The sequence below is a fragment of the Phasianus colchicus genome, chromosome Z, assembly GCF_987193195.1.
Source record: "Phasianus colchicus chromosome Z, bPhaCol1.hap1.1, whole genome shotgun sequence".
Classification (NCBI taxonomy): Eukaryota; Metazoa; Chordata; class Aves; order Galliformes; family Phasianidae; genus Phasianus; species Phasianus colchicus.
Window position 1 is genome coordinate 28,665,456 of NC_143476.1, and position 25,909 is coordinate 28,691,364.

The following is a 25,909-nucleotide window of genomic DNA, read 5'->3' on the forward strand; positions in this document are numbered from 1 at the left end:
AGGGAGGCTAGCCTCCTTGTGCTCACACACCACCCAGATTGCATCTCTGATGGCATTTTTTTCTCTGAGACTTCATTTATCCGTGTGCCCTGGTGCTGTTTCCCATTGCTGAGCTTTCAGAAACCACAGGGTGATGCTTCTCCATCACCCCAGCAATGTGCAATTGTAATATTTAGGGGGAAAAAAAAGTAGGAAAAAGGATTAAAAGAATTTAAAAAAACTTCTCTTCATTATTAATACATATCAAAATTGTCATCTTCTGTTCTGGAAACTGCAGTAAAATATCTCATGATCTAGAGTTTTTTTTTTCCCAGTAAGTTATTCTCAGTAAATCTTGCCTGCTGGTTGCACGCATACACATTTAGATATCTCAGATCTGTCTTTATATACACTTTCTCCTCATGAGAATCATTCTGACTACATAACAGGCATGTGGGAACTTGCATAAATTATGCTGATTATATATGATTCAAACCATAAAACACAAAATTACATTGCATTTTTGATAAGCATATACACATACCATGAGATGCGTGAAAGGTCAAACTGGAATTTCCTCCTTCTCATATGTGAATACATGATTTTTTCAATAAACAGCCCTACTGGTTTAAACCAGCCTGGGTAAGAGGCTGTACATAAGACAACCACCTGGCCTTGTGTTCATATTGCTACAGGGCTCCAGCTTTGCAACTTGACCTGCGCACAGGCAAAAGCAAACTTAAGTGCGTTAGCGGGCTTCTTTTTTTGCATGGGAGTACATTTTCCTGGATCAAGGCCATAATGGTTAAGTCAGCTACCCGAACAGAACATGACAAAGCTCCAACACACAATCTGATATCTCTGAGTTTAATTTTTATCTTCAGAGGTGTACAGTCACAAGTTGAGAATTATATTCTTACAGCATTCCCACAGAATGAAGAAGTCAGATTAACTTCCCACAAATGACAGAGAATGAATAGTTTTTAGTAAATTTGCCAAGAAACACACCAGCAGCAAAATGGCAATACTTGCTGAAAGAAAAAAAACCCTATAAACCCTCGTCCTTTCAGAACACTCAGCCCTCTCTTTGGGTTCTTGTATGCTTGCTTTCTTTTAACTTAGCTGTCTTACTTACACTGAAGTTTCCAAACCTGCTTCTTTATACTCTGTCATCCAAATTTCAATTTAGGTGCTTGTATTCAGAAGAAATATGCTTCTTTGAATGCTGCTTAGTCCTCACAAAGACAGATGCGTCCTCAAAGAACAGCTACACTTTGCTGGAGAACTGGAATTTCTAGCTTTAATTTCTAGCTTTAGACACTGGGATTTGGAAGTACTGGTGCTTAGAGGCTGGATCCAATTACTCCTGTGTTGCACGAGGACCTGCTTTAATAAAGGGGTAGGTGCTGAGCCAACACTCCTTGAAGACCCTTGAAAGTCTCCCATTGACTTCCAAAGTAGGATGGGCTGTGTCTGAAATACATAGCACATATTTTTCTTCTCAGATGCCATAACTGACCTCCTTTGATGGTGTCATAGGTGTGGAAAGTTAATGCCAGCGAAAATGCCTAATAGACCCAGGCAGGTGCAGTTTCTCACAGTGAAACATAGGTACCTACACATTTTAAAGAGATGTTTTTTTCTGTGTGTTTTTGCTGCTATCCATTTTAATATTTCTTGTGATGTGAAGAACAACTACTTTTCACAAGGTGCTTTTTGTTGATGCTTTATACACTTTTTCACACACTGGACCCTGCCTGGCACATTCATCAATCTGCAACACTTCAGCATGCTCTCTTTGTATGGGTACTTTGGAGATTCTCACCCCTGGAATACATGGCATACATGCAGAGGAATGCACGTGCAGGAAACTTGTTGCTTCAGTAGGACTACCACTTTTGTATGGCAGTCAGTGTGACGTTATACATAGAGAGACTGGGTCTTAACAAGACTAAATGTATCCTGCCATACTGCACTAGAAACGATCCTCAGTAATGTTATCTGACAGTTATTTTCTAAAGAGCAAAAATCAAGTTTTTCTTGTATGTAGAAAAATGGTGGAAATCTTAGAAGAAAGATTTGGGATCTTCAGAAACTCTTGGCTCACAAAGTGATGTTGATGTACTATGTGTCTAGGACAGCTTGTCTGGATTAGAGCAGGACTGGCAGGTCCTGATCCACTCAGAGATGAGTGCTTTCTGCATCTCCTTAGCTCAAAGGAAGCCAAACTGCTGCCCACAGAGATGGCAAAGGTTGAGTAGCCATCATTTCAAGTATAGCGAGCCCAATTCTATGCCTAAATTTGCAAGGAAACCTATCAGGAGCTACAGAACATTTGGAAGAGCATTCCAGTAGCATTTCTTATTATTGCACTTCCAAGGAGCTCTTCTGATCCTTCCAGCAATTAAAGGTGTGCAAGGATAACTGAGACAGATACAGGATTCCTTACCTGTTAACCACTTCAACACATTTTCCACTTGGTAGCAATGTCACTCATGCATGTGTTTGGTGGTCTTCCCTGGCTGTGACCTCTGAGTGATCTGAAACTCTTGTCAAAATCTGGATCATGCAGAGCCCAAATCAGATTTTCCTGTTGTAGCAGGAGAAAAGCTTCTTTGGAGATTCCTTCATGCCATATTCCAGCATACTATAGCTACTGGCTATGACTGACAGCTTTCTTATGGCTAAAAAAAATATAAAATCTTTCTAGAAAAGCTTCTAGCATTCCTTTAAAAAGGACACATCTGGGTAAAGGTGAAGATCATGAAGCTTAGTCCCAAATGTAAAAATATGAATGCCATGGTCAAAAAAATTTGAAGTTTGTAGGAGTTTAAAATTTGTAAACATGTAGCCACATTTATTTTCTGTACATCTGTACAACTATTTGTAATAGAGAAAAGACAGACACTATCGATTTTAAGTCTTTTTCTCTGGTGATGAAAGGAATTACTTTAATGCAAATTATTATTTGCATGATAATATTAATAATAATGACAGCAAAAATAATGCCACTGTGTATGAAAGTGTGTGCTGAACAAATAAGGGTCAAAATCAGGAATACTTAAATTTGAATATTCAATTAACAGTAATCGAAAAGATGTGGGGCATGGTATGTAAATGAAAGTGTCCTGAGGCCAAATGTTCTCAACAGAGAAGCCAACAAGATATTAAAAACACCCCACATGACTTTGTTTTTTCAGCTCATGAGCAAATACATGTTGAAAATATGTTTATTTGTTCTAACAGTAAAAACAAACATATTCTATAATATATGTATTAAGAGTATGTATAACTCACACAGCATTCATGGCTAGGAAAATGTGACTACATAATAGTAAGTGCTGTGGAAGGAAGGGGAAAGAAGAGAGAGCAGTAAGAAGGACAGATGCTTGAGGAGAAAAAAACTTGCTAACCAGAGGCTTGTACATGGACCACATCATCCTGTGTCCCACATGCTGATTTCTTGAGCAATTCTGTTGCCAAGATAAATTTTTTCTTGGACTCTAGAATTTATAGGATGTGCTTGGCTTGCTTGGAGAACACATCAGTTTCTTTTCCACACAAACATCTCTATCTAGCGAGGCTCGGTATAAACATAAAGACTACGTTACTAATTATTTATACAAAGACACAGATAGCTGCATTGTGGAAGGTTCATAGGAACAATATTCCTTTTTTTGGAAGGATCTGGGTTTTTGACTTTCAGAGCTGTGAAAGAAAGTAATTTACAGATTAACTACATTCATGCAGATATGTATATACTGTCACTTCAGAGTGTTGATATTGCTTTTCTAATAGTAAGGTATTTACCAAAGGCAGGATCTTATGCTTAGGAGTGCTTCTTCCTACCTGGCCTCTTGGCTTTTAAGTAAGCTGTGTGAGTAAGCTGAGCTACTGGAACTAACCTCACTGTATTTACATTAAGAGAAGATTCCTACATGTCCTGGAAACGTACTGGTTTCACATACTCCAGCAAACATGATATTCATGAAATTAATATGATTACTTTTACGAGACAAGTGCAACTCATTCAATAGTGTTTTCAGAATCAAAGTAACAGTTTTGCTAATTATGCCCCATCCTCTTTCCACATTTCTCTCCACTTTCAGACTGAAGATTTGAATTACTGAAAAAATCTTAGAAAGGGGGGTAGGAGGAAAATAACTTTCTGAATGTTTCACATACCATTGTCCTCATCTTCTCATTTGTGCATGAAATACAGAAGAAACATGGCAAGCCCTTAGCAGATTGCAGAAAAGCAGGGAAGAGACGAAAGAATAAGTCAGCGGAAAAGCAAACTGCATTTTGGAGAGGCGGAACACTGGTGAACTGCAGTCACCTTGGACCTTAAACTGAACTTTGCAAGTAGTCTTCTCTATTTTAAGCAGGTCTTAAGGAACTGCGGGATTGAGTCTCAGTTTAGACTCCAGGATTAGCATTCCTCCTGTGCAAAGAACCATAGAATTTTAATGAATACAAGTAGTCAGAATTTCTACTGTCTCCCAGAGATTTGTTTATTTACTAATTTAGAGACATGTTTAACATCTTACTTCAGTGATGAATCTGTACCAGCACCATACTGAGATAACGGTTAAAAATCTGACGCTGAGAGGAGTGGCATTTGTGAGTCATATATACTTCTAAGCACATACAAATGCTCTTTGAAAATACTGTCCCTCACACAGACCATAAGATACTAAAAGATTATAGCAGTCACCAAGACGTCACACTGAGGAGTCTAGTTCACTTTTTTTTGGAAGTTTTCTGCATTTAAAATAAAAGAGAAATTTGAGGTAATATTTTAATTTCTGCTGTAAACACATGAGTATTTTACTCAGGAAAACGATATCTTTAGAAACTTGGCATTAGCACCTGATTTAGTGAAATAAAATCTTATTGAAACAACACATCATACCCTTTACTCCAAGTCCACAAAGAGATATGGAACTTTTTCCACTGACAGAAACTAGCAGCCATTTCCCAACTCTACATTTCAACTGCTGCCTTTCTTTACTTCACGTTAGGCTCTCTTGCTGCCCTGAAAGTCTTCCATTAAAACTGCAGGGACTCAATGCAACAAAAGACAAGGGAGCTGACAGGGAACTTACTGTAGCTGTGACCTCAATCAGCTAAAAATGTCCATCCAGAATCAAGGCACTTGGCCCTAGCATTTTGCTGTGTCCGAGACTTTGAGTACATGGCCTGTATGGATTCTGGATATTAGTTTCTTCTTAAAATGAATATAAATTACAACAAATATCAGGAAAGCCAACAAACTCAAACAAAAATAAAAAAAACCACCTCATCTATGCTCTTATTTTTCCCAAAGAACTTTCCATGGTTTCTGAAGTTAATCCACACTTTCAACAACCCTCTGTTTTAACATCTTTACCCACAAAAATACTTCATTATTTAATTTGCTTCCTAGTGGCACAAGTAAATTATTATTTACTAATTTTTATCTTAATATTTATATATGTTTTTGTTAAAAAAAAAAAGAAAAAAGAAAAAAAGAAGATATTCTGGAGTCAAATGAAGCTTTAGTAAAAGCTGTCCTGATAATACATTCCTTATGATAAATTCACTAGGGTGAACATTCAGAGTTGAAGTAGTGTTCCATAGCATACAAAGTTTATATTAAAAGTGAGATTGTGTTCTTAACATCCTATACCATAAGCATTTTTTTTTTTAAAGCAGATATCTAACTATCTCTTGAGGAAATTACTCATTTCCCCGGTGACTCCATTCTCCTCGTAATGCATTGATCAAATTTTTCATGATTATTTCCCAAACAAAAAAATAATATATTTGAAAAGTCAATAGCAAAGAGTTAGTCTTCTGCATGGTTTTTTACACGTTCAAGATCGTGATCTTATCAGCATGGGCCCTGTTATTTTTAAAAGAGCCTTTTTAGTTAGCAAAGAGAGTAGCAGTAGGCCATGGGACTGGTAGCAAAAAGTCAACTGCACATTTGAATACTTAATTTCGTGGCTATAAACAGCCATGTCACATTTCAAGCAAAAACAATGGGATGGTTTTCAGCACTGTTCTACCATGAAGGCATGTTTTCTATTTTCTTCTTGTATATACAATTAAAAGCATTCCCACCAGAGAAATCTGCCTTGCATTCACTTCAGAAACACAACATGAGGAGAGGTGGCTCTCAAAAGTCAAAATCTGGCCTTTATTTGGGCCACATCATGAAAGAAAATACACCATTATTTTTAAGGCTTCTATCAAAAATTTGGATTCTCTGACTAATTGTAAATACCACAGTATTCAATTCATAAAGAAATCTCTTTTCAACAGAGTAGCCTTTTTTATTCTTTCTAGAAAGGTGTATTTGCCTTTTATGAGATGAAGAACTGTGCACATTAGGTAGAAGGCAGGTTATAGTCTTGCTCTAGGGGATATCTACCAGTGCCTGTGTTCTTGTTGAGTAATAATGAGATACCATAACCAAACAGTAGAAGATGCATGTCAGATGGTTCTCCAATAACATTAGAAAAAAAGCAGCTGATGTATGGGATATTGAAGGCAGATTAAGTTGTTAATGTATATTAGTATATTCTTAATTTCCTTTTAATTGAAAAAGACATATTGACTTTAATTAGAACCATTTCACAGGAACTGTCAATTAGCACATGTCAAACTAGTTAATTCAGAACAGAATTCTTTTAATTAGGGTCTGCTTTCCTTTAACTGTGGGGCCAATGAAATCAGCCTTTCCTTATCAAGATTTTAAATGTCTCTAAGACATACAATACAAATGTAGTCTCTTATCTATTATTAGAAGCCCATATGGATAACATTAAAATGATGATGCTGGCATTGTTCAAGCAGCACAAATCAGAGTTTCCTTTATGACTCTTTGGGAAGAAAAAAAAAAGATGGCTTTGAAGAAAGACTATTTTAAATACACAGATTTATCCTACTTTAAAGCGACTACAAAATTTATGACATGCATGTTCACATTTAAAGTATTATTTAATACGTCTGCTCAAATAAATGGGCCTATTCAAACGTTTTGTGTGTTCTATCAGCCAAAGACACATAAAACATTTTCAAAGCATGCTGTAACGTTCTTCCCCTAAATGAACTGTAATCAAAAGGAGAAAACAGACTGAACATCTTTTTTTTTCTGGGGGGGGGGGACAACATAAAACCAGCATTGTTAACTTTCATTGCATGTGAAGATTTAACACTGATTGCTAATCCAGTGGCTGTGAATACTAGTGAGTTAATGTCATCCCAGTTATCAAATGGCATATAATCCTGGTTTTGCCTTTCATATGCATTTTCTGAATATATCTGATGAGTTTTCTGATGACTTTCAGTTCATGGCCAACATACGTATGCATAACCCTTCCCTGTGGTTTCTGGGTGGTGCCAAATGTGACACCTGTAATGCTGGTAATGCGACTAACAACAGCTGGAAGAAATATAGCCAAAATATGAAGGGAATGATTGCAAAATCTAGTCTTAGTTTTATCATATGGGATTTAGCCACTGTTTTACTGACCTATATCAACAGAGGATTACAGAGATTAGTGAAAGGAATACTTAATAACTCAACTGTGGATTCCAAAGAGGATTATCTGGTAAGATATTTTATGTATCCTGATGCTTTGTTGAACATATTAGGGACCTGATTATAGGCCCAAGTAACTTAGAACAATAAAAGAAGCATAATTTCCCTAAGTGGAGTACAACTGGGATGCATTAAAATTTACTGTCCTAGAATTATACTTTGTCTAGAATCCTAACCATAACATTTTCCTCTTTCTGTAGGAACTCTTTGCTTTGTGTTTGTCAGCACAGTTGTTGGGGTGCCGTGTGCTAGAATGTGTTAAGGTTTTCCACAGACTCTTGAAAAGTGGATGAACTTGAACGTGATGAATGGCTAAACTGAAAAAATGGGTCTGGGAGTTTTTCAGGTCAAGCAAGAGGTTCTGTACCGATGTCAGTTTGCTGCCTATCATCCCATGTGAAGTATTCCTTGAATATAAACTAGCAGATGTAGTGCTACTTTTAAATGTGATTGTAAATAGGTAACATAAAACTCCTCTATTTATTCATTAATCCTATTGTGGCCCATATTAAATCTCTGCTTATCAGTTTAAATACTTACCATATTTTAGAGTTCTTTAAGCAGATCTAAGTCACTTTGGCACCGAATTACATAATACAATTTCTTTTCTAACGCAGCAGAAACAATGCACTGGATTTTTATTATATTACTCAACTGGAAATACATTGTTTGTTTCAGAATGGCAGTTAATAAGAGCCTTCTTTTAACATCATCCCAACACTTACTGTGCATAGGAAAGATGGGTACGTTCACCACAAGGGTTAGATAACACGAGGAGAATGCCTTTGTACTCCTGTTTTCTCTATTATGCTGAAATGCATTTAACTATAGGAAATTCTCAGTTACATTACTGGGAATTTTTTAGTCCTTGCAGCATCCTGGTCTGATCAGTAACAATTTGTCCAATTCATATCTTATAGCTGGGAGAACTGAGGAACAGCTGAGCAGGGGGATACCAGCTCACCACAGCCCCACACCCATTCAGTTGCTGGCACTGAAGGCAGATCTTGCCAGTTGCCTGCAGATACACCAACAGCAGCTCAGTCCCCACTGTCCTTATTGCAAAGGAAGGCTTGTTTTTTTCCTGACTGATACTAAGTCCAGGCAATTCTGCATGGCAGCAGCACTAATATTTACATGCTCACGGATATCATGATTAAGTAGTAAGCTTTGACTTCAATTAAATATGATGGTTTCTGATAGCAAAAAGTCACTACAGAACTCCAAAAGCACTTGAACTGCAGCAAGATCTTTACAATTATCTATATAATATCTTTCAGCCTCTTTTGGCTCCTTGATCTTCTGCACCAACTTTGGTCTGTGAGAAGCTGAAACTTAATGTGTGTTATTTTAAAAAATGTATGAAAATGCTGCAATCTACAATGGATTTCACCCAGTCTGACATTCCTTTTGGGATAAGTACTTCATAAAAATTGCTCATGTGAATCATGTACTGTTCATGTATTGTTCATGAATCAAACCAAGAGCCATTTAAAAATGACTAGCATTAGGGAAACGTAATAGCTTTTTAACAGATTATTTAAATGACTGTATCTCTGATTTCCAGTCATTTTATCCAAACAGCTATGGCAGAACTATCCTTGAAAAGGGAGTAACATTCTGATTAACATTCTTTTGTCGCTGGATTTAAGAAATATTTTAGAAGGGAAAATTTCTCAATTATATATTCATCTTTCAGAGCCTGGGCATGGAGGGTGTACAATTTGATCAAACCCAGCTGAAAGCACGAATGGTTTGGAGGATTCATTCCATTTTTACAATCACAGCTGAGAGAGCACTTGAAATGTGCTCAGCACTGTACAGTCCTCCTGTGCAGGCTGACTGGTGTGGGAGTCATTTCCTCACTAGTTTCTTGTAGTGGCAGCTTGGCTGAGATGCCTGACACCCAGCAATGCCTGACAATTTGGTAGTGCAATGAGACAGTGTTCAAGTGCTTATATTTTCTGGATTATTGTTTAATTAGCTGGATTATTGTCCCATCTATCCACCTGGTTTCTGGGTAGTATGTATCCCGATGTAATTGGAAGCAGCAGGTATGTTCAAATGTTCACTTTATCTCCTTCACCTGCTCCTGCCAGTGGCTCGGCCTACACACCCTCACTCCTGTTCATGGAGGGTTTCTATCTGTGGCTGTACGTGTGTGTGTGTGTGTATTTGTAAGCAGTGGTGGAACCTGCTACAATCCTGAGTTGAGTTGGAAGGGACCCACAAAGACCATGGATACCAATCCTTGGCTCCATGCAGCACCACCCAAACCCAAACCTTATGTCTGAAAACAGTGTCCAGATGCTCCTGGAACTCCGGCAGCTCGGGGCCGTGCCCACTGCCTGTGCATCCCATTCCATGCCCACCGCCCTGTGGCGCAGACCCTTTCCCTGACCCCCAGCTCCCCTGACGCAACTCCATGCCGTTCCCTCGGGCCCTGTGGCTGTCAACAGAGCAGAGCTCAGCGCTGCCCTCCTCTCCCTGTCAGGAGCTGCAGCTGCCATGAGGGCTGCCCTCAGCTCCTCTGCTCTGCACTGAGCACATCCAGGGACCTCAGCCACTCCTCACACACCTTGCCCTCCAGACCCTTCCTCATCTTTGTAGCCCTCCTTTGGATGCTTTTTAATAGTTTTACGTCCTTTTTATTTGATGGTCTCCAAAAGTGCTCATGCAGAGCTGCAAGCACGTTCCTTCAGGTCACAGCACCTCATGCTACGCCAGCCTTAACTACTTCTTTATTAAGCAGTTCTCTGAGCATAACTAAAGCATGTGAGTTGTTAACATACATAATAAGTTATATTTAAGAAGGTTTCAAGCCAGCACATTGTATTTTGCAGCAAAGTCATAAAAATACGCTAACATGAAAACATCTAATGAGGGAAATGTTGCGTGCAGATGTCTGCCTATTATTCCATAAAATGACAATATATTTTTATTTATATGAGTAATGTTAGACACAAACATGTTACGAAAAAAGCATTCATTTAGGAAACATATAAACACAATATGAGTCTAATATAAGAAACTGTTGTAAAACAGATTTTTTTTAGTGCTTATACAATGAAGAGAAATTAAAAGAAATTGTTTCAAATACATTTCTTTTTTCTCTCTCGTGATGAGAAAGAAATATATGCTCTCAGCTGGCATATTATTTCAGATGTGGTAGCAAAGTGAAATTTGTGCCTCACATCATGTATCCTTTACATGATGCAAAGGAACATAATTTTATTTTTGTTTTATTTGAAGACTGTCCGGGCACATTGGCCACCAATTTCATTTTTATTGCAGTATATGGATAGCAAAGTCACATATCCTTACGTTAATGCAAAGGGCATGGGAAGGGAAAGGGAAAGTATAATTTTTGTTGTTGCTGTTGTCATTTGAAATTTCCATAGTGTCTATGCACATTGGGTACCATTTCATTTTTATTGCTCTGCACTGATAGCAATGTCGCATATCATTAAGTTAACACCAAGTTAGAAAAAAAAGAAAAACTGATTTTTTTTTCTTCTATTACCATTGTTTGAAATTGTTTGTACTGTTCAAATATAATTTCTGTGTGTTGGTGACAGTACTGAAAAATCTAATATCCACTGCAAAAAGCTATATTAATTTATGCTTTTTGTATCTCTCCATATGACAGTGGGTGGAAAATGCAATGCTACTCACATTTCTTATTGGTGAGATAAAGGTTTGCTCAGTGTCCAGATACAGCTAATATGGAAACAACTACCTTTCAGGAGAAGTGGACTAATCCCACTTTTTAATATCTTCAAATCGCTACATTTTATTAAAGAACTTATACATCCTAAAATACCTCCCATGTCCATCTTACTGTCTTTTAACTCCTGAGCAGAGACTGATCCTCACTTTGGGATGCAGAGGGTTAATCTGTAGTTGTGGTGCATCCACTCCTTATCACTGACATGTAAATAATGGCCATTGGGATGGACATAGCACTCATCTAAATGGGGAGCACCAGGCAGCTGTGTGGCTGCTCTGTTTTATGTGACAGGTCATTGTACAGGTCAGCACTAATAGCAGGCAGGATTACAGCCCTTGGGCTCCTCTGGGAAATTTGTGCTTCAGTATGGTGAATCTACTGCCTACAATTGTCTCAGTTTTGGAGGCCAAAAGAGGCCAACTTGTTTTATTTCATTTAGTTTGTTATTAACCATTCCCATATCATGCACAACTCTGTTTCTTTATCCTTGACCTTTGGAGCAGCTCTGTTTTGGTACTGTAATTCAGTGTTCATTTTTAAGGAAAGACAGATAAGGGGCTGCCAAAAGATGATGGCATACAGGACCAAAATGGTCTACGTGGTTTCAAATAGACACCATACATTTCAGCTGAGGCTCTGCTCTCTTCGTAGAATACCCAAACCAAGTTTCTGTAATTCATACTTGAATTAATGGCTCTGGGGGCACCTCAAACCCTTTGACATTGCTCTTGTGGAGCTCATGGTTGAGGTGACTTCATGGAGGACAGTCTCAGCCAGCATATTCAGCTCATTCATAACATCCCATTTTTTTCTGTCCTTGATATTTTAAATGTAAACTCTTTCGAGGCATGTGGATTGGACCCCACAAAAGCAGTAATAATTCCAAAACTGTTCATGGTCTATGGAGACCTTGTTACTTGAGGAGGGATACAGCAGCTTCCAGTTTTTCTCTCAATGAGGAGCATGACAAGGAAGGACCTAGAGTGGAATCTGTGCACTGTGTAAAACAAGATGAATCTGCGAGGACAAGAGAACCTTGGCCAACGTATTTAATGAGACTGTATGGCATTAAACAACCACAGATGTATGTAATAGATTTTGTTGTGTCACAATAGGCTACGTCCCAATAAGCCACCTGAACACACAAATATGTGACAGCTAGTATGGTTTACATTTTTAATGCTTTTCCTTGCATGAGGCTTGGAATAGCTTTCTCTTCACCCACTGCCATAGGCTACTGCTGTGTGCTTGCAGCAGCACTTCATCTTCAAGAGATCACATATCATGAAAGAAAATAATGAAAGAGAGACTGGCCAGGGGAATTGCATGAGACCATTCATTTTCACTGAGCCTGAGATGTCAGCACCTGTACTGGTGTTGCTGTTCCCTGGATGGTGTCCATGAAATAAAGACCTTTCTGCAGCCAATGCAGTGGCAGTGGGAGTTGCTTGCTCTGGAAATGTCAGTTGCAGTGTTGGACACAACCTTCAACGGTACTGGTGTCCTTTTCCTCCCAAGCTTCGAATGAAACACAGCAAGTGTGAAATATTTTGTAGCAGGTGTTGGAGAAAGCAGGATAATGTGGCAGTTTTGGAAGAAGTACTGGAATGGGAATACACTACTGAGCTCTCCATCTGGAGAGGAAACCCAGAACCGCCCTTCCCTCACAAGCTGCTGGAAAAACAGGAGAGTGTGTGTTTGGGGCTTCGTAGAAGTCAAGTTATAGCTTGTTTCTAAATGTCTTCATATGTTTTTATTTGTATTGCATACTTTCCTCTTGGCTGCAGTGGAGCTCTTTTATTTTGCACCAATAAATTCTGAAGCATTTTAAAATATAAAAGATTTGCATGTCTCAGAGCCCTGTAAACTACATACCCCCCATCATCTCCACCCCCTGGATTTTTGTTAAGCTCACTGAAACTAATTCTTTATCACTCTGCATCTTTTGCAATCATTTATACTAGTGCCAAATGTGTGCAAAATGCTGGTCAGAACTACGTGACATGTCTTTAAGTGACTGAACTTGAGTTTTGGGGTCACATGCAAGAAATCTGTGTCCAAACCTTACATCTGCAGTGCGTAATGTGCCTGTCCAGATGGCAGGTATATTCCAGTTCTTAATAAGCTACTTAATAAGCTCCCGTCTGTCTAGCAAATGATGACCAGCCTTTCTGATAGTACTTTAGAACCAGGAGAGTTCATATATAGTCATACACACATAACATAAGTATATACATACATAAGTATGTATGATTTCCCAATTTTTTAGTAATAGAAATTATATATATATATATAATGCATGCTTCTACATACATGCATATATGTGAGGTATTAAAATTACAGTCTTTCAGGAGAAAAATGAATCTGCAGCAATGTTACAGAACACAAGCATAACTTTTATGAAAATCGTGCCTAAGAGCTGGTACATTCACTGCTGTTGCCAGTGGTGAGGAATGCCAGCAATTTAACCATTTGTCTAGAAGGAAAGGTAATAAACCATTTCTCAGCAGTAGCAATCAGGTTGCTTTAGTTGGACTTGGGTCCTGGCAGTTTTTGATGGACAACAAGCAGAGTGGGAGGGCCTGGGTCTTGAGAACCAGCCAATGCTCCCCCAGGGCTGGAGCACAAGCATCAGATTCACATTTTAGAGTTCTGTAACTTTTCTGGGTGGAGTTATAAGCACTTTGGGGTTTGAGGGTGGGATAAACTGTCCATGTTGACATAGACATTACTCATTATAACTATGTTGACATAAAAATTACCAAAGTTTAGCTTTGGTAATTCTGAGCCTGTGTTGCAGTGGCTGGTGTAATGAGAGGAACAATAGAGAACCAAACTCATATACAATGCATTTTAATCAAATTCTTCATATAGTTTGATTTCTAAAAGATCTCTCATTAGCCTATTGCCTGCATTTTTGTAGCAGTTACCACAAACATTGGCATGATACCATGGAATGGTAATAGAAAATGGAAAATATTAGCAGGAAAAATGGGTTTTCTAAGTATGTTGAATACACTGCCAAAATCTGTTTGTAATCCACCTGCAGTCCAAGGATTTATTTGTTAGAGAAACCAAAGCTTAACCAGATAAGCTCTTTACTTGCTTCTCACACGCTAAACAGGTGAACAGAACAAACAATCAAACCCATATCAGTAACATAAATAATCTATGATTTTCTGTGATAAAATTCCCTCATGTAGAGACCTGGGGTATCTGAAATGGATAGTGACATACAAGGTTCTCAAGTAAATTTAGGGTTTCTCTTACAAATCCTATCCATGGAGACTTCTGATGAGAAAGTTTTTTGGCTAAATCTCTCATCTAAGCAACTTTTCAGTGTAAGATCATTGCTCTAGTGCATATCTCAGCTAATAACTTATTGCATGAACTTCAGGTAAATAATTCCATCCTCTCCCAGTTTGATCATCTGTGGATCTGGTAGCTCATGTACAGAAAGCCTGTTGTCAAAACATTTGCAAAATTAAAGAAAAGTAAAAGAAAAGAAGAGTTTTTGCTCCATTCTTTACAGATAGGGTAAATTGGGTGCTGATAGCTCATAAATGTTAGTATACTCTGATAAAGCCAATTTAGAATGAAGTGCTAGAGGGTGACTATCCTGATATTAGCACCAGGAAATGACATCATTTTTTCCTGGATGCTGTATTTGCCATAGTCAAACTCCTCTTCTCTCCTTGCTCAGGCAAAATTGTACTGAACATATTTTTTTTTCATATGCAGTGATTTAATTTTCCCCCTTCAAGAACTCATGTTCTGATTAAAAAATATGTACTTATAATTTTTCAGCAAATTAAGTTTATTAAAACCTGTCTGATAATCTTTATTGTCAAGTTATATTTAATACTTATTATGAGATTAAACCACTAAAATATCTGAAGTTCACGAAAATATCTCCAAACTTCAGTCATAAGAGAATGATATTAAAGCAAACATTCAGATTAATTGATAATGGGAACGTTTGGTTTCTAACAGCAAAGACAAAATCTATTAGGGTTGGGCCTGAATCTTGAAGTTGTCATCTGTCCTTTGCAGTCACTGTCCCAAATGTTTATATATATCAGTACCGACTAAAATGAGTAAATAACTTCAAGATTTAATCTGGTGTTATTGAAGTTTTTCTGATTGATTTCTGTGACTGAACATCTTATGGAAATACTCTGAACTATTGCATTGTCTATAATTACTGAGTAATAGATGAAGTTGCAGGCTAGTTAAAAGAATGCTTCTTGATTACAAAATACAAAGAATTGTAACTTATTTCATTTTTAAATTTTTTATTAAGAGCAAATGTAGTAAAATTTAATTAAAGCACCCGAATTTTAGTGCCAATTGTAAATATACTGATAAAATTCTGACTATATAGTAATTAACAAGAGATTTCTAAATAGATCATATTCTTCTACACTACAATATATCTAATAATAAAAAAATTGCAATAATAAACCAAGAGCTACTAGTGTGTCCTACAGAATACTTGATGATGCTTAGCAGAAAAAAATATGGGGAAACAGGATGGCATTTATCTGCAAAAATCTTTTGAAGTGAAAAGCACACTTGACTTGTTATGAAAGATAGCATAATATAATTTGATGCAGGTACAAATTTATTGGAATGGGCCAGAAATCCAACAGAAAAGGCTTTGTTCGTATCTCAGTAAAGATTATATTTCTAGACATCTAGTACAACATGTACAATGATGGGTTCACTGATGAACATCAAAAATATTAAAATAGTGTTTGATTGTCTGCCGACATGTTTGTTATTTTTTTTCTGGCATAGTGAAGGAGTGGAAAGAAAATCATTTGGGGAAAAAAAAATGATTCCTTCTATTTCATGGATTGATGGTTTTATTCACTGTAGGAACTGATGTCGTGTTGTGCGGCCAGGTGACTTTGTGGACTACTCAGCAGCCTGGACCACAGAAGCATTCAGGGCTAGGTCAAGAAGAGCAACACTCACTGATCTGAATGTCTTTCCAAATGTGGGTGTCAATCCATCTACCATGGGACACACATCCAGTCATAAAGAACTCCTTGCAGCAGCAGAAGAGGATAAGAAAAACCTACAGTTAGTCAGATGATTTTTTCCTGTAAGTTCAAACACTGCTCATGGCATGCACTGACAGACTGTCCATCCCTACTTCTATGGATAGAAGGGAAATTGGCTCCTTCTTTGTGGGAAATGTTCTGTAGTTTTCTTCTCGATTTCAGACAGCGGTGAGAATCATCCCCTTTGATGATATGCTATACCATGTACAGCAAAATACAACCTCTCTGCAGCCCTTTCTCTCTGGGGTTTCCTCAGCCTTCCTGAATGTTTTTCTTGCTGTTGTGCTACCTGCTGTCTTCAGGTGAAAGTTTCTTCCACTTAATAATGTATGTTGCCACCTTTCCTAGTCTGATTTTGTGCCAAATGATTTTATCTTAAGAGCTAAATACCCAATGGTTTTGGCGAGCACTGAGTGGACTAAGACGAGTCTGAATTTTTTTTTTAAAACACTCAAGAAACAACTGCTGCTATAATCACAAGGGAATAGCTATCCCTCTTCATAAATTCAATTTGTTCATAACCTTTTGACACAGACCATAAATAACCTTTATATATCTCACATACACACACAAGGACACATACAGCATGTGACATAAACAACGTATATAAATATTTACAAAAATACAAAATAAATGTAAAGTGTCATAAAAACTACCCACTTATTAGCAAGTGGTTAACTGCTTGTTCAAACTGATACCTGGAATGCCTGCCAGCTCTGTTTGCTGTGCCATTGTATTGGCTGAGGTACAAAACCATCGCGAAGGAAGCGCCAATCCATGAGCAATGAGACTATTTCTGCAGAGATTACACCAGAGATGAAGAGAAGTTGAGGTTGCATTCTGGCTTCCATAAGGGCTGTGAAGATTTCCTGCCCTGAGATCTGGAAAAACAAAACAACAGGGAGAAAAAAACGAAAAAACATAGAAACTACTTTTAATTCTAAAAATTATTCTATGATATTATTTATTATTAGGACTCACTTGGTAATAATATTGAAAAAAAAAAAACAAAACCAAAAGCATGTGCCAGAATTGAAAGTGTTATATCAGAAAATGTTATGGAGGGAATAATTATTCCTAATTCAGCTTTATTCCTAAAAAAGACATATTGCAATGGAGTTAAAGTCACAAAATGCGCCTGGCTTCCTAAGTTTTTTCTATGGTCTTTCTTGTGCTTTAAAGCCTATAGGAAGATGTCCCATCTGATGAACTTGCTTTATGTTTTCAGTAATATAATCATAAATGCTGATAATTTCTGGGTAAAAAATTAATGGAATGTGCCATATATAAGAAAGTACTGCAATTTAATTTTTATTTTGATATTAGCACAACTTCTTGCAAAAGATCCACGATAAAAAGAATTCAATTCACAGCCTTTATCATTCTAACTTTTGTTTAAAATTAAAAGAAGCATTTAAATTTAGACCTTTCAAGTATAATGATGATGACTTACACTTTTCAAAGAAAAAAAAATTGTTAAGATCAGGAGTCAGAGACCTATTTCTAATGGTGGAAAACATCCTTTTTAACTTTTTTTTCACCTTTGTTGAGCAGGGTTGTCTGGAGCTTTAATGTGCACAGTCAGAAAAGGAAATACTGGAGGCCGCAGCATCTCTTTGCCTTTTGTATGCCTTTGGTTTAGTCGATGGTGCTCACAGCCCTGGAAAGTGCAAGAGAACAAGAGACAGGGAGCAGGCATACTCCTCATTCACAGACACAAGGTAAGGAAACATGATGGATAAAAGGATGTTGCAAATTACACCTTGAGTGCAGCACTTGGGAAAACCAACATGGTTCTGCAGTGTGCTTAGTCTTTCTTACCAACATGGGCAGCATAACAGCTAGAATACATGGTCTCTGACAAATAATAACAAGCTGTTATTTTCAGTGTAATATACTTAGAATATTCTGAATAGAGAGTAGCTCCTCACAAATATATCTTTCTAACAGAACGACCATAACTGCTCATCCATGCTAATTAAACAGGATCCCATCTCCTTGTAATGCGGCTCTTCCAGGTGCGGACGCTCTTGTGAGTTTGGTGCTACCCACAGCAAGTCAGGCCAGAGGGCTGGGTGATGCAAACCTTGGGAAGCCTAATTTGCATGTGATGCTGCAAGACTGCAGAACCACTGAGGCTGAGAAGGAAAGCTCTTTAGGACTATAAATCAAAATGTGGTTTGGTTTAAGAGTGGCATTTTGCTAATGCCTATTTAATTGAGAAGTATGTTCTTCAGTAGCGATGAACCCTTTCACAGTACCAATTAGTTCACATTATGTCGTGACAAGTAGAGGAAACGGCGACAGCACAAGGATTCAATTTCCTAAACAATAAAATACAAGCTGTATTAGTGTAAATAGTAGAATAGGAAACAAATTTACAATACACCTGAAGCTATTACATGGCTTTACAACACATTTAAATGTGATTACTTAATTTGAGCCACCTTTCCTCTAAACTTTCTGCTTCTAAACCAAATGAGGGATGTTCATTTAGACTAAGCTGGTCATTATTCCCATGTCTTCATGTTTCCCTGCAGCAGTTGGAAGCAGTTCTGCTTCAGCTTTATTTATTTAAGTTTCAGTTTAAGAAGGTATAAAGTTAAGGAGAGACCTGAAGAACTAGGAGAAACTTCAGGGTTGGAACTCTGCCAGGTAACATAAATAGATTAGAGCATGCACTCTGACAGGCCAGGAGCAGCTTGGAATGAAAGATCAAAGAAGCCACAAGAAACAAAAACAGCCAGAGATCTCTAGAACAGATATGGTATATTAAATTAATTACAAGAGCAAGAGGTAGAGGTGTAGACATTAAAATGTACTAAAGAGAGGGGACAGCCAAATCAAGTACTGAGCTTCTCTCTTCCTTCCTTTTCTTCTTTCCCTGTAACTTTATCTAGTTAATAGGGGTTCCATGAATTAATCTGGGATGCTGCAGCATAATTCAGCACATTATACTTCGAAATAAAATTTCCAGGCATTACACTTTATTTTCCTTTTCAGATTTTCATCCCACTATCTCAGTTGACAATCTTACAGTGTTTGTCACTGAAGATTCAAAATTACCACCAGTTAACACACCGCAGTGTCTGAAATACTGAGCCCATTTTCTGTGATAAGATAAAAACATCATAATACATACTTCAATGATAAACTCAATAATTTCCCCCCAGTGATTGCTGCTTAATACCCTCAAATATTTGTAGATTTTTATCACATTTTCACGTGATCAACACTAAGCAACACTCAGAACTTAGCCTTTTTCTACTGAATCAACTTCTCCAGTCTTTTAATGTATTTTCGTTTCTATTTCAAGGTCAATTTTGAAAGGAAATAAAAATGTGGCCTTAGCAGGCTGATGTAAGGCACAGAAAAGACAGAACAATTTGAGGGATTCAGTTACAGTAAATTACCAGGACAGAATGATTTCCCTCCAGAATTCTGAAGCTAGAGAATTATTAAGTACAGTATGTATAGATGGGAATACACATTGTCTTTTTAAATATAGTAACAAGAATATATAACATCCTCCCTGCTAAATCACTCTTCTTAGAGTCTGAAAGGCATGAATATGGCACCTCATTCAGGGTTTTGGATTTCTTTTGATAAAGGGTGTGAAATCTGTGATTCATTTTGGTGCTGAGAAAACTAATGAATTCTTCCAAAGAAGGTAATTTTGCAGGACTTGGAGGACAGTGGCCTTTCAGGAACAAAACAGAGAAGCTTCTATAAACAGGAAGTGAATTAGGATGTAACATGTGAAAGTGAGCAGGGAAAGGAATGCCCTGACTTTGAGAAATCACATGACAAAGGCAATGTAAGGAGAGCATGTGAGAAAATACTTTTCTGTGTAGAAAGGAATTCCTACTGACTAAACTAATTATTTTATTCTTTGCAGTCCATTGATCCTGTCCACCAAGTAGGAAAGACAACTGAAATTCTACTGGGTTAGGATGGATAGCCTCCGTTGTGTTACTCTGGACATGCCCACACTGCTGACAGAAAGAAGAAGGTAAGAGTTAGTCATTGGCAACAAGTCATTTTGACAGGCTGCAGAACTGAATTGGCCTATGGGAAGTTGTTGGAAGAACTGAGGTTGTCATCAGCAGCCACAATCCCACAAAATGCAGAACACAGATGTCTCTCTCTACCAAGAGGGGCTGTGTCTGCTCCTGCACTTGGGTTTTCTGAATATGTCCTATGGGACCAGACTCCCAAGATCTCAAGGTCAGTAGTACCAGGGAGGATCTGTGCAGGATCTTCAGGTGGAGCAAATAGATTGCTTGTTTAGGGAATCTTATGTTTAAAGAAATAGCAACAACTGAACTCAACAAGAAATTAATTGAGGGTGGTTTTTTTTTTTTCTTCTTCTTTTTTTTTTTTTCTGTCTGTAAACAGCATCATTCCATCATACAAAACCACATCCTCCTGGCTACCTGCTACCTGTTTTACACACATCAGTTTGGGAAGGACACTCTGGACACAGATCTTACCTAATGTGCCAGATTATGAACCAAGAGGTCCTTGGTCTGAGTCTCCTTCACATCAGGGGAAAGGCTTATTCTAACCTTGGATTCATCCAAAGTTTCTAAAAGGAGTTATTTAAGTGAAGTTAGGCTAAACAACAAAGGGAATCTGCTTTCCCATATATGTGTGGATCCACAGACAAAAGTGGGAAGGGAATGTGGCTGAGCAGAGGTAAATTACCCTGTCTGACTTAAAATCAAACTGTGGAATCCACTGCTGTTCGGTAAAATATTTTGAGTGAATTTTTAAAAAGGGTTGGATTAGTTCATTGCTATTTGTTGCAGCTACTCTCAAATAAATGGATAAGCATGTGAGTATTTAAGACGAATCCTCTTATCCAGATTCAAAACTATACAACTGAGAGCAAAGTTTGGCTCTCTAAAAGTAATCAAACCCAATGTTTGATGCTGTACAGCAAGTTTTTTGCCTGAAGAGGTCAGGAAGGAAATATTTCCCCACAGTAATGGGTAACCTCAGTTTCATTTTTCAGCAGCTGTTAAGTTCTTGAAGTACTTGTTCGTTACCACTGGAGACTTAACATGCCAGTGCCCAGTTCTCTGTGCCAGAGGCTTACAAGTTAGGAGAAATGTTTCACACTCGAGAGGGAACAGTTGTCCCCTTGCATTCATAAGGTACAGTTTTGTCATATCGTAAGATGTCTGTTTTGTCTCCAGCTTTTGCCCTACTTACTTTCATTCATTCAAGCGTAATTGTTAAGATAGGCCCTGTGTCTGGGCTTTACCAGACAAAACCCAGGCGAACACAGAAGCAAAGCATAGCATTGGTAATGGTGGCTCTCCTGTGTGTGTTGGTACAAAACTCCAAGAGGACACCTTTGCTTAATGAGAAAGCACAGATGTTCTGACAAACAAGAACAACAAATAATAACTAAAAAAAAAGTTGCCATTCTGTCAAATATTGTGTGCATATCAAAGATCTGGAGTACAAAGCAGACTTAACAGCAATCACATTTTGAGTAGAATTCACTTGCATGTAACACCTTCTCCCTCTAAGGTTTTGAATGTGGTATCTTAAAGATGATCACACAAATTACTCATTCCAGGAACATAGGCTCTTTCTTGAAAGCTGTCAGCTTGCTGACAGTTATGATGAGCATTTACTTCAGGCTTGTAAAACATATTAATCAAACTTGTTCCTATAGCTTCAGTCCAAGGAGGGTTACTGTTTCTTTTAGAGAAATATTTTACATAAGCGAAGAGCTCTGAATACGTATACACCTTGAATGCAAACCACTGTCTATGCCATTCATTTATTCATAATGAATAAATACTAGTCTCCATCAGGATTAAGGAGAATTGAAGCAGTGTATGGAAATCTGTTTATTACAAGACTATTTGCCAAAGACCTATGCACCATTCATTGAACCCTGAAAAACATTTGAAAATATGGGTTGCATTTGCAAACTTCAGTGTATGACATGGAGAGCTGGCAAACTGCCTGGTTTCTACTTAAAGGATTGTCGTTCTGGGAAAAATAAATTTCTCTAACTAGACAAAAGTCAATGTTTTCATGTTTTACTGCAATCAAACTGATACGGCTGACAATTTAATGTCTCAACACTTAAAATATCTGTGGATAATCAGTTATCTCAATCAATCATATCTACAAGATTTCTCTATTTTCAAAGCCTGTATACATATGACAGAGATATTTAACAGTTTATATAAACCTTCCCATCCTTAATGCTTCATGATTTCTCTTCAACTATACAGTTCTTTTTGTTTTCTTTCTTTCTTTCTTTTTTCCTCCATATGCAAGACTTTATAATTGTTGGAAAAAAAATAAAATCCAATCCTGCACTGTAATCAGATTTTGAAACCTTTGTGTTAATGTCCTGTTTTATTTAATTTTATGTATATTTTATAGTCTGCTTGCCTGTCAGAAAGATGTGGAAATGTGCTGGCATTCCAGCTGAAGACATCATTATGAGTGAGAAAATGCTCAAGGCTTTTTCAAAGTGGGTGCTGAAACATACGTTTCTCTTCTTTGACTCCAGGGGATGCTAACAGCTGCCCCAGCAGACAGGTACCGCAAGGTCAAAGGCTAGCAGAGCTGTGCACCTCCAGAATTTGACTGCCAGCAAAGTAGATGGGTAGTTTCTCAAAACTAATAATAAAAATAGCAACAATGATGAGAAGAAGAAGGAACTGACAACAAAAATGAAAAGAAACCTGCAGGAAGTGAATTCTGGGTAGCATAACGCTTGGCAGAGCTGATTTTAATATCTGACAGGTTGAGTTCACTAATCTTTGCTATTCATATTGACGTGAAACTTCATACAGTTTTAGAGATTTGTATCTATTAAGACATGCAGCAGTGTTCATGGAACATGGGAACAAGTTTGCTAGCACCTACTGTTCTTCTTCCCTGATAAAAATTGATACGAGCTGTTTTAAATGCCTAACAGATAATTACTCTGAACACTCAATAAAGAAAGCTGCATCTTTAGGGCCTCCTTTATCTTTAAAAAATAATAAAATAACCACCAAGCCTCAGACCCACCAACAAGACAAAACAACATTCTTCCCTCCATCTTCCCCCCTCTCTTTTGTTTCTTTGATTACTTGGAGCCTTGTAATCAAACTAAGCTTAGTTTCAGGACCCTTGGGGCAGTATCTTTTAGTTCCCTGTCAGACTGCGTTGCAAAACAATCAATCTTGCTCTTGCACTCACTTGGCGGAAGTGCCGCGACACGAAGAGTGCCGTGCTTTGCTCTTGCTGTGAAGCTTCGATGACAAAAGTTTTTATCAGAAGCTGACTGTATTTAGGGTTATGAATATGCAATGACTCTCATTAGTATTGAAGCACAGGAGCACAGGCTGACATCCCCCGCCACTTTTAGCTGCTGCAGAATCGTCTAATGAATTGTCTTGCTCTTTCACTTGCACAGGCGCTGCTGTTATGGCTCCCTGTTCCAAGGGGAGTTGCCCAGTTTGAGAATACTGTTGACTGCAGAAATTAATTGCCAGGAACTGCTCTTGATTTTGTTAAACAATGTTGAGACAGTGTTTAAATTGCCAAAACAGAAAACTATTAAGCTCTGCACAAGACAGAGCCATCATGAGTGAAGGAACATGTGTGTCAATGTGCCAGGGTTTACACGCAGTCTTGTGGTCACACCTGCACAATTGAAGATGTCTGTGTGCCAGTGGAGGGTCTCAGAGACCTGGCTTCACATTGATTTGTTTATTGTTCTCCCAGCTAGAACAATAAGGTAAGGCGGGGGATAAGGCGGCGTTCTTCAAATGAGCAGGATTCCAATACACTGCTGTTTGATCAACCTGTTAATACTCTCTTCTTTTCCTCTGGGACACTGTCAAACATTTTTCAGTTCACACATCTGCAATCTTTTTATGAATAAAGCACTGATAAGAATGTTGCCAACAAATGATTAAGATATCTGGCTTGATTTCTAGTATTGGAGGAGATGTGAAAGCTTTCAGAAAAAAGTGGAAATGCCCCCTTTTCCCAGTTGGTTAAATTAATTTTTTTTTTTTCTATTCATCTGAAATTTCTCCTGACATAAAAGGATCTTTTGTGGCTCTCTGCAGATTGTGAAGGATGGAGTGAATTGAAACAGATAATATATTCCAAGAAGCGTAAGTAGCATTCTGAAAGGTGTGCGCGTACTGCAAATAATGAAGGATATGAGGTTCTCCCAAGAAGATGTCAGCTCTGTACAGCTCTTTATCCATTCAATCAGTAATGGAGGTGGTCCCAGTGCAAGCAGGAGGATCTGTTTAATTTTTACTACGATTTTTGGCACTGCTGCTCTAAAGTGAGCTTGGGTTACCTCTTGACCCAACCCCAGGAGTGCCTGTTCTCGTCAGCTGGAGAAAAAATAAACATAAAAAACATCTACATGTTGGGAGTATCAAATACAAGAGCAGTTTAAAATAAATGCAGTTCTGACAAAAGTGGCTCAAGTATCATACATCAAACACTTGTTACCTCTCTTGGCCTTAGTGATTGCACGTGACTAAGAAAGAGTGAGTGATAAAATCCGAAGAAAGATGAAACCAATCTGGGCCTTTTTAAAGATCATCAATCATTCTGCGCAGCCATGATATTATTAGTTCCAGTAAGCCTTGTTCTCCCATTTTATGGACATCATAAACCCCCACCCCTCTACCAATGCTACCATGGGAAATCACTTTTATGGGCAGCATCTTAGCATGGGCCAATCAGATCTAATCACATAACAAGCTACTGAATTATTCAACGTTCTCCCTAATTCTGCATTCTTCCTGCACTTTGCTGTCACTGCAGGGTTTTAAAAGTATGTGATTTTACAATATTTATTAAGAAGATAACTGTACACAGGAATTTTGCTTTCTCGATGTCTTTCAATAATTGTCTGTTTCCTTAGATGGTTGTACTATATAACTTCTGTATAGAGAATATTTTCTCAGAAAAGAACAGTTATTCATAATGTGGCATTCAGCTCTAAACTCTTTCGGCTTTTAAAATACTGAGCGTAAGGACAATAATGAAACAATTGTGTTCAAACATAAAATATTCAGATTTACAGAGCAAACTGTAACCAGCATGTCTCTTAGCTGTTGCTATGAATACAGGGCTCACACTGTATATGAAAATATTTCAGTTTTAATTGCAAATCTGTGCAGAGATGATTTGGGGTCTGTAATTAGCACATAAATTCCAGACTTTGTGACTGCTGTGAAAACACACATTATTTATGGAACGATTATCTAAACATAATTCAGTGTTTTTTTGCTTTCAACAACTACTGTAAAAGTCTGATTTAATAAAATGTGAAAAATTTCCTGTCTCTTACACTTCTGTTTACGTTATGAAGCGTTCGTTCCTCCGCGCTGCCGTTTCCCACTCCACCTGCAGTGGTCTTTGCTTTCAGTGGTTCCATACTTCACTCACACCTCAGGGAGGTTTCTTCACAACCATAAAGTGCCAGGCACTTAATTTGTTTAAAATGAAAGCTTGGATTATGCAAATCGGTCTGAACTGCATGAA

The 25,909-nt window shown here is 37.8% G+C and overlaps 1 long non-coding RNA gene across 6 annotated transcripts in view; it reads left to right on the forward strand.

Moving 5' to 3' along the window:
* Positions 1-25,696, forward strand: part of LOC116236576 (uncharacterized) — a 62,704-nt gene extending 37,008 nt beyond the window's left edge. For 2 of the 6 annotated variants that reach the window (XR_016461837.1, XR_016461838.1), the window contains exons 4-7: positions 16,182-16,410; positions 17,924-18,090; positions 20,268-20,381; positions 20,768-24,440. This is a non-coding gene — a long non-coding RNA (uncharacterized LOC116236576). The other 4 variants (XR_016461839.1, XR_016461841.1, XR_016461842.1 and 1 more) reach the window with 4 other exon arrangements.
* Positions 25,697-25,909: the final 213 nt, after the last annotated feature.